Here is a 9,478-nt window from a genome sequence, read left to right on the forward strand (position 1 = left end):
TTCCCGGGGCGCGCTGCCCAAACCCGCTCCCGAGAGCCGTTCCCGGGGACACCTCTCCCGGACCACGCTCCCGAGAGCCGTTCCCGGGGCGCGCTCCCCAAACCCGCTCCCGAGAGCCGTTCCCGGGGCGCGCTCCCCAAACCCGCTCCCGGCGCACGCTCCCGAGACCCTGTGCCGGGGCGCGCTCCCGAGACCGCCCCCCGGGCACGGTCCCGACCCCCGCTCCGGGGCGCGCTCCCGAGCGCTGCGGCCGTGCCCGGTGTGGCGGCGCGGGCAGCGTGTCCGGGCACGGCCGGGGGAAGGTGACCGGTGTCGGCGGCTCTTGGTCGGCCGAGGAGCAGCAGAAGGACACTGAGCATCTTCAAAAACCGGCGGGTGGGTGGGGATTGCTGCGGTGAAATCGCTCCAGAGAGGGCGATGACATAAAGCCTGTTTTCGTGGGCGTTGTGGGACTTCCTAGAAACCTCCTGTTTCCTGCTGATGAGAGATGCTTTTAGCACGTTAAAAAAACCCTGCCTAGATGGCATTTTATCCAGCTCTGCTATTATTGGTGATGAGATATAAATCTGATTCCGTCCCCTTCAGCTATCTACTTATGCTTAAAAGTTGTCGTTGAGTACATGAGGTAAAAAACCCCTACCAGATCTGTGGAGAAAAGGAGCATGAAGAAAAGAAAGCTGAGAGCTTTGCGTGATGTGTGTGAGACCGCTGCTGTCCTGTGGGTAGGACAACCAAGGACAGAGGTCTCTTTTAGGACAAGCTGGCTTCGATGGGATCTCAGAGGAAAGGAGAGGAGGGATCTCCCTGCCCAGGCTGCTCAGAAATACAGATGTGGTCTGTACAGGAGGCACAGCCTGTGACAGCCATCAAACTGGGGACCAGGGGGGATGGACATTACAGCACTGCTTTAAAATCAGTGAGCGAGCATAGAAAGAAGAAACGTGACATGAGACAGGGCTGTAGCATGCAGGGAAAACGTGACTCTTCAGAAAGAGTAATTTTGAACTTTCTGAGAGCTTAACTCGCAAGAGCCATTCAAATTCGGCTTACAGAATTGTAATAGGAAATAAGCATATTTTACCAGAAAATATAAACATATATCCAAAAGAAACTCCTGTTATTCGAATACAGCAAATTCATTTAAAGACCAGATCAAGGCTAGATTATGCTAGAGAATGTACTATGTCAGCTGTACACTGTTTTTCTAGGTGCGTCTCTTTGTCAGGGGTAGTCTTTTCTTTCAGTCTTGGAATAGAAGTTTTGTGATTTCTGAAAGGCAGCAACAATTGAGACAAAAGTTACTTAAATGATTAAGCTTGTTTATTACACTGATTTTTATGTTTAGCTGAATACCTAGCTAAAAGTTCTTTGATTATGTTGTACTTTAATAGAATAAAAGAAAACTCATGCTCACATTGCTGGCTGTTCTTTTCCCCAATCTCCAGAACTGCTTAAAAAATACAAACAAGAGGAGAAGAAAATGTGAAATTTTATTACCAAGAAGATAAAAGCTCTCTTCCCCAACCCCCTTGGTAAAGTGTGTGGGGTGGGAGGATTGAAAAGCTCTTAATGATGTAGTGCTGTGGTTTGAAACTAGAGATTCAGAGTATGAATTTTTTATAGGTCTTGTGACTGAAAGTTGAAATGCCTGGGTGTTTAACAGAGCACTTCTATAGAGATACCAGAGAGGTCATTAGTCCAACATTTGAGCTGCTCTGTTACGGGCCTTCACCGTGGCTAACACAGGCATACGTGGTAATAATGGAAAGGTTTGGGATTTGCAACAATAAATGGCTTTTCAGATAAAGATTAATCTGCTCAAAAAGGCAATAGCAGCCTTGCTTTTGGGTCAGGAGGAACAGCGGGAGGATAAAAAATAAAGTCATGTTGCAGATGTCTCAATTGAGTATTTTCTTCTGTTAGACAAGCAGAATAGGGAATTTGGCACATTCTGTGCACCTGATGGCAGCTTAAGAGCCTCTGAAATGTTCAGCTCAGTAATCGCTTTTCTCCTTCTTCGGGAACATTTTCAACAGGAGCTGTCTTATCTTAAAAGACACGTTATGAAGCAAGAATCAGGCATGTTTTAACATTTTCAATGAGATTGGGAGAATGAAGGGAAATAGCAAATGTATTAACGTGAATACAAAACGATTGTGCAAAAATGTTATATAATGTAGGATGGAAATAAAAGAAAAAATATTTAAATTTGTCAGGTAGAGCAGAAAATGAAGATTCATCTTAATACCACCTAAAAAGGGCCTTTAAGAACATATTTTACTTTGGCTTCCATTTGGAAGGTCTTATTTGCATTTTCTGAAAGTCTAGATAAATAGAAAGGTTTATGCAGTCTCACCAATTTTACCTGGGTTACACAGAGCTTTATAAAACTTTGTAGAATGTACTCAATTGTTTACTCTTTGAATAGCTGGAAATCATTAAATTGGGCTCAAGACATGCAAAATAAAAAGGCCTGTATTTATAATGATCTTTTTAAAAAGTACTAGGAAATAGTTTATTAAAGGGATATTTTACCTGTATTTAAACAAGGAAAATACTCTTTTTGTTTGTAAATCAATTTAGTACGTGATGGCAGCAAATCACTAAGTACAGAGCCTCAAAATTAATTCCAACACTTTGTGGGAGATTTCAACAATGATAGTGCACAAAGATTGCAAAATATGTAGAGTTCCATAATTGATAATACAGAACAAGTGGCATAAATTCACAGAAGGGATATGTTTGAAGCACCTGTCCTGTTCTAAGCAAGGAGTGGTGGGCCTTGGGAGCATTTATCTCAATTCATCTCACTCATACCTGATCCAAGGATCACTGGGCTTTAGGAACATTCTCAGTAACCCCAGGCAGCAGGACCAGGCAAAACTGCACACTTTAAAATTCATACCGTGGCACCAAGGAATGAAATATCCACATCACAATCTTGGAAAGGCAATTACACATGGGGTGGGTTTTATTTCTTTCAGAACTGCAAAATAGTCTAAATAGATTGTTTTTCAAACAGGATGTTTTGTAATGAGTGGCTTTAGTAATTTTCTTCATCACTGGACTGGAATTGTTGCCTTCTTTTGTAATATCTGTTGGCAAAATTGTTTCATTCTTTCCTGGGCCTCCTATTGTTTTTGTATTACATCTCTTAGAGACCAAAATTAGATTATCATTCTCATGGTGCTGCATGAAATAGGATTTAGAAAGTGATTAGGTAAATTCATGAGGAAAAACCAGTTGAAGGCTACGAAACACAAAGATTGCTGGAAGTTACACTGTGACAGGGAGCTGGCGGCTGTCTTTTCCTTTTGACTGTCCTCAGGCATCTACAAATTCAGACAAGATATGCTTCACAGAGAGCAGCTGCTCTGCTCCAATGCTGAAGATATCTTAAAACCCCCAAAAAAAATAGGAAACACATTGATCAGTACTGCTTCCAGTTCTAGTTCTGAACTCTGCCAAGAACAGTGTGACCTTAATATCAGGTGATTCTGCATTTTATTGGTATAAAACTCTTTAAAAACACTGGGATTTCAGGTGAGATTTCCTTTGATGCCATCTCAATTCCTACTTTTGTTTTAATTCTGCCTTTGAAGGGGCTCACGTTGCACTGTGAGTCTGCTCCCAGAGCTGACAGAAAGACCTCACCCTATTTCTAGCTAGTCCCTGGGGAGATTTGCTCAATTCACCTGGAGGAATTTTTCTCATGCCCCCTCTGAGCTCATTTCTTGTCCAGAGGAGAATCCATTGCTTGGGGCTCCATATTAATTTCCAAATCTCTCAAGTACATTTCACTATTATAAGCTAAATTCCTCCCCTTGGAATTTTATGGGAAAAAAATAACAGTTTGGGTGACTCAATCATATTTAGGCTGGATTGCTGCTGCAGAGAACCACCAGCATTTCGTCAGCCAGAAAAAAATCATTTGCTTTATTGCGTTAATGCATCCATTTATCCTACTAAAAAATATGACACATGCATCCCCCAACTTATAGTTATTTCTAAGGATGGAAGCTGAGAAATTTGGAAGGTTTTATTCCTATCCTAGAAATGTCTCACTGGAAGGCTTATTTTTTTCCAAGATGAGAGTGCATATTAGATATTGCTTTTTGGTGGATCCCACTTGAGATACCTCTACCCTCAGTTTTCAGAGATAACATGAATCTACAGAATTTACTTTGGAACTGTGAATATTGTGTGCAGCAGGAGGAAAAAAACAAAAGAACTCCATTGTCTGAGTAAAGATGAGGATGTCCCAAACCGACACTTCTGAAAAAGAAGAGGTTTTTAGCTTTTTGTCAAAATTTGCAGATCTGCTATAATCTGTCTCACAACAGGGATACTGTCATTTATCAATCTTACTTGCAACAGGTACAACACTTGAGCTGTTTGGTAACAGTGGCTTAGAGCCCAACCACTTTGGATCAGAACATGTTAAAACAACAACAAAAAAAAAAAGACAGTGAGGGTTTGCATCCAAGATTTAGTTTGGCCCAAATACAAACCCAGTATTTTCACTGAAGCTCATCTTTAATTATCTTTTAAAGTATGTTCTGCTTGTTTAATCAAGAGCTTAACATTTTGGATGTAAAGATGCTTTGGATACTTACTTTAAGAGGTTCATCATACTCAAGCTTAAAGTATAGTGGTTCTTAATTAGGGATTCTTTTAATATCTTACACAGACTCTGGTTTTTTATTATATCGTGAAGGAAGATACTCCTCTTAGGAACTGTAGCTCTCAGATAACTTTTCCGAGATTAAAAAAAAAATTAAAACGGCTATTTTAATTGTAAATATAACAAATTCAGGTTTTTAATATTTACCAGTATGCAAGGCAAACTGAAGATTTCCTTTATTCCCTGTCTGCTGTTACATCTTAAGTCCAGAAACTGTTACTTAATTCGCAGATGCGGGTGAGACTTGTCACACATATTACACTTTTTCCTGCATTTACATTGCTGACTTGTGGTATTCATGTAAATGCCATATTGCTTAAGCTTTAGAAAGTGATATGTTTGGGACAGTGCTTATCATATTTGTCATTTAATGCTCACTCCAGTACCTTTTCCTTAGATGCTCTGAAGCACATTCACATCCCTATTCAGATTTGCAGGCACCCTCCCCGAGGCCCTCTTGCAAGCTCACAGATTATCTTTTTCAGAGTGGAGATTGTTTTTGCTACTTCCCCTAATCCATTTCAAGTATAATTACACTGTGGTCAATATGTTTTTGATGTTCCATAACCTCACATTATTTTTTTTTTAATGCTTGGCTCATTTCCTGGATTAGTCCAAAGCAGCCTCTGGCTGATGGAGAGGCTTCAGGAAACTGCATTAAAAAGCAATTTTGGTTTGCACAGGGATTCATTGGCTAAAGGGTTAATGCACACTTCAGGGATGAATGTGGGGTTTGAGATGAGGGTCCCTGTGAGCCTTTGTGCCTCACTTGCCCTTCATTAAAAGTGTAATTCCCTGCATCAGTCCACAGGTAGTTGGTCGTGTCTGGCAGCCACCGGTCATGGAGCATCTGCTGTGTCGTGTTAGCCTCCAGATAAGCTCGGCCAAATCAGGCCACGGTGAGAAGCTTCTTCCCTCCCTCCTTCCCTCCCTGCTGCTGGAGGTGATCACCCCTGCAGAAAGGTCAGAGCTGCACACGTGGCCAGGCTGCAGCTGCTGCAGCACAGAGAGAGAACCTTCATCTGCAGAACCTCCTGCATGTCCGACCCTTCATCAGCCTCTGTATCTAACCCTTTATCCCTTCCTCAGCCTCTGTATCTAACCCTTTATCAGCCTGTGTCTGAACTTTTATCCCTTTATCAGTCTCTATATCTAACCCTTCATCAGCCTCTATATCTAACCCTTTATCAGTGTCCATGTCTGAACCTTTATCCCTTTATCAACCTCTATATCCATCTCTTCATCAGCCTCTATGTCTGACCCTTTATCAGCCTGTCTGACCCTTTATCCCTTTATCAGACTCTATGTCCATGTCTTCATCAGCCTCTGTGTCCGACCCTTTATCATTCTCTATAACTGACCCTTTATCCCTTTATCAGTCTCTATGTCTGACCCTTTATCAGTCTCTGTATCTGACCCTTTAACCCTTTGTCAGCCTCTATATCTGACCCTTTATCAGCCTCTGTATCTAACCTTTATCCCTTTATCAGCTTCTATTGTCCAACCTTTTATCAGTCTCTATATCTGACCCTTTATCCCTTTATCAGCCTCTATATCTGACCCTTTATCAGCCTCTGTGTCCTGCAGCAGGGAGGGCAAAGGGCTGCACTGGGGGCAGTGGGAAAGAGCCACCTGGCACTGCCACAATCCCAGCCCGAGTTCATGTCCTGGTTTGGGGAGAGGGATTACTGTGCAAAGACTCGTTAATCCAATTCCAGCAGCTCCAGCCCTGGGATGGGTGACATGCTGTGGCAGGTCCTGGATTCCTGTAGCTGCTCACACCCCCTGTGGATCCTGATCAGCTGGAAAGAGGAAAGAAGTAGGGGAAGAGGAGATTTGAGGGAACCTTCTCCAGCTCTTCAAGCTGGAGGTAGTATCTCAGAAATTTTAGCTCATATTGAAGTTTTCTTAGAAAAGGAACATTCTGGGATTTCTCCATTATTCACTTTAGTGTCTCTGATTGCTGCTAAGTTTCATACAAGGTTTTGAGCCATTTAAACAAACAAACAAACAAAAAAAAAACACAAAAAAAAAAAAAAAGAAATTACTGCTCAGCTCATGCATTTATGGAGAAGGTGTGTTTGGTGTAAGTGCCGTGGGCAGGCATGACTGTATCCTGTCCCCCTGGCATTCCTGGGACTTCTGAGGCACCTTCACAGGGCAGTACATAAAGCTGTCCATCTCAGCATCTGTAAATGTGTTTGTGGAGCTGAACCAGTCACTAATGCCTGAAGAGATCCTTTCATCTTCCCTCTTGTTTGGTCAGCCCTTCCTCCCCTCAACCCAGTGGTTTAAATTAAAATGAATATAACTTGTTCCAAGATTCAAAAGCAGACCAGGCATTTTGATGTAAATAAATCTGGGGGGAAAAATACCTTTTGTACTGGCAAGACGCTCAGGAAAGGTAAATGGAAACATTTATTTACATACTCTTATTTCTGTTTTATCCTACTAACTAGGTTTTCACAACAGTCTTCCCCTGCCTGTATTGATGCTTTTGTATTCAGAGAATGAAAATATGCATGTGGGCTCCCAAGGCTAATCTATACACACGTAGTTTTGTTCCCTTCACTGCCTATTTCTGCACAAACTCAAGTAGATTTTCTCAGAAGATGTCCCAAAGGCCATGTTTAATGACAAATTATGATCATTGCAACTATATCTGAACTATAATTCTAATATATGTACATATGTTTGTATTTTAATACATATACATATGAATTTGGGCTACATATTTGTAATAGAATGAGTTTGTTTAACTATGTAAGACAAATAGCTATATTATTGAAATCTCTGTAAATGGCATTATTACACTTCAGCTGAGAAAGCATAACATTACAATTCCTGCCATTCTCCCTTTAGACTTTATTTAATAGTCTGGTTTCATACCACTCTGTGCTGCTGCTGTTCAGAGCAAGCCAAATTTAAATTCAGCCAGGAACACAACCTCACCTTTCACACTCAAGTGATACATTTGAGAGGACAGAAGCAATTTGTAGTGTCACAAATATTTTGCAGATTGGCAAACTGTTTTTTCTCTGTAGTAACAGTGAGATCTGGCCTTATCCTTTGACACAGAGTCTAGGCCATATGTTTTTAACACTTTCTTTAACACTCTTTTTTTTTTTATATATACATAAGACATTACAGAGGAATGGGCTAAGTGAACCACCTACACAAAGGAAGTGACAACAATAAGTAAGAAAAATAGTAAGGAAAATCAGCAGATTGGGGAGGCTGTAATAAAATTTGGAAATCTCTGACAGAAAGGCAATTTAAAACAAGGATCTTCATGCTCACTTCGAAACATCTGACAAGGCAAAAATTCCAAATCCCTCTTAACTGAAGAACAATTCCCCCTTTTCTGGGCAAACTGTATTCCTGTAGTGTCATTAGGCCAGAAGGCAAAGCTCATGAAAGTTTGTACAGTTTTGGATCTGTTCGATTTCCACTCTCTTTGCCTGGGCACTCAGTGATGCTGAGGATGCTGAATTGAGTGAGAAGGTGAAATTCCAGTCTGCAGGCTAAAACAAGTGAGGAACCTGTTTGTTGTTCTCAGCATCACAGCAGATTGGCATTTCCTCCCACTCCCAGCCTACAACTTTTCAGTTATTTCACTAATTTAAGAAGCATGTCTCTAAACCCACAGCTGCCTGAAATGCAGCCTATACACTTCTATTTGAATTTACTGATTGAGCTCTACATCTAACAAATGGAAAAACTGAAGCAAATATTTTCACTATGAAATTTAAAACTTCTCTGAAATAAGCCTTAAAGAAGCTTGGGTTCCTGAATAATTTCTGCTAAAATATGTCATCTGTGCAAGTTTATTTAATCCAAATCAACATTAAAATAATAAAAAATAAAAAACCACAGGAAGATGAAAACTGTCATCTACAAAGTGAAACTGAAGTTCTGTGAAGGCTGTATTTCCAAATAATATTATTTTTATTGGAATGGCTAAAGTTTAGAATATGGTAATAAAAACTTGGAGTTTTTTTTTCCAAGATTTTGACTTAACTGCTTTTGATCAGCAACATTTTTTCAAGTCTTTGGAAAAGAGCAGTCCATGTAACTACATGAGTACCAGCAATACATTTTCTGCCATTGGTACTGTGACCCTATCAGCTCAGCTTGAAGGCAAATAAAATCTTTAATGCAGCTGATGCAGTTTTTATTTGAATGCCGTGTGTTGAAACAACTCAGATTTTACTGAGGGATCTCCAAATGCATGCACTGCAAGCCAAGTGAATGATAACCTTTATTTTTATAATAGGATTGCTGCATTTATCACCCCAATTACAATGATCCTAAGCACTGATCCTAAGCCCTTCTGCTTTAAAAAAGGCAAAAATGTATTAAACAAGGGATAGCTGCAGAGGCAAAAAACTCTTAATGGAGTGCTGCAACTGTACATCTACAAATTTTTAAGGGTTGAAAAACTGAGTAAAGCTCTTCTCAAGTGCTGTTTAGTTCCACAGCCTGTGTACTCCCACCACCTCGTACAAGTGGGAGTACTGTCAGTTTTTAGTAGCCTGAGAGAGGAATACAGTGGCTACAATAAAGGTCTCCGTAGCAACATTAAGAACAGATTTTTTTTTAATGCTCCTAGTCTTATGTTCATTCCTTTTTTAAATACAGCTATTAACTGCTTCCACTGCAGATGTTGCTGTGATCTAATAATCCAGCAAAACTCCTTTGCTCAGGCATGAAAGGATGCTCCCTGCCTTATTTTTCTGCAGATCACTACAGGCTTGCTTTCCCCTGCAATCAGTTAATTTCCACTAAATTTTG

The sequence above is a fragment of the Lonchura striata genome, chromosome 6 (assembly GCF_050655825.1).
Source record: "Lonchura striata isolate lonStrDom1 chromosome 6, ASM5065582v1, whole genome shotgun sequence".
NCBI lineage: Eukaryota > Metazoa > Chordata > Aves > Passeriformes > Estrildidae > Lonchura > Lonchura striata.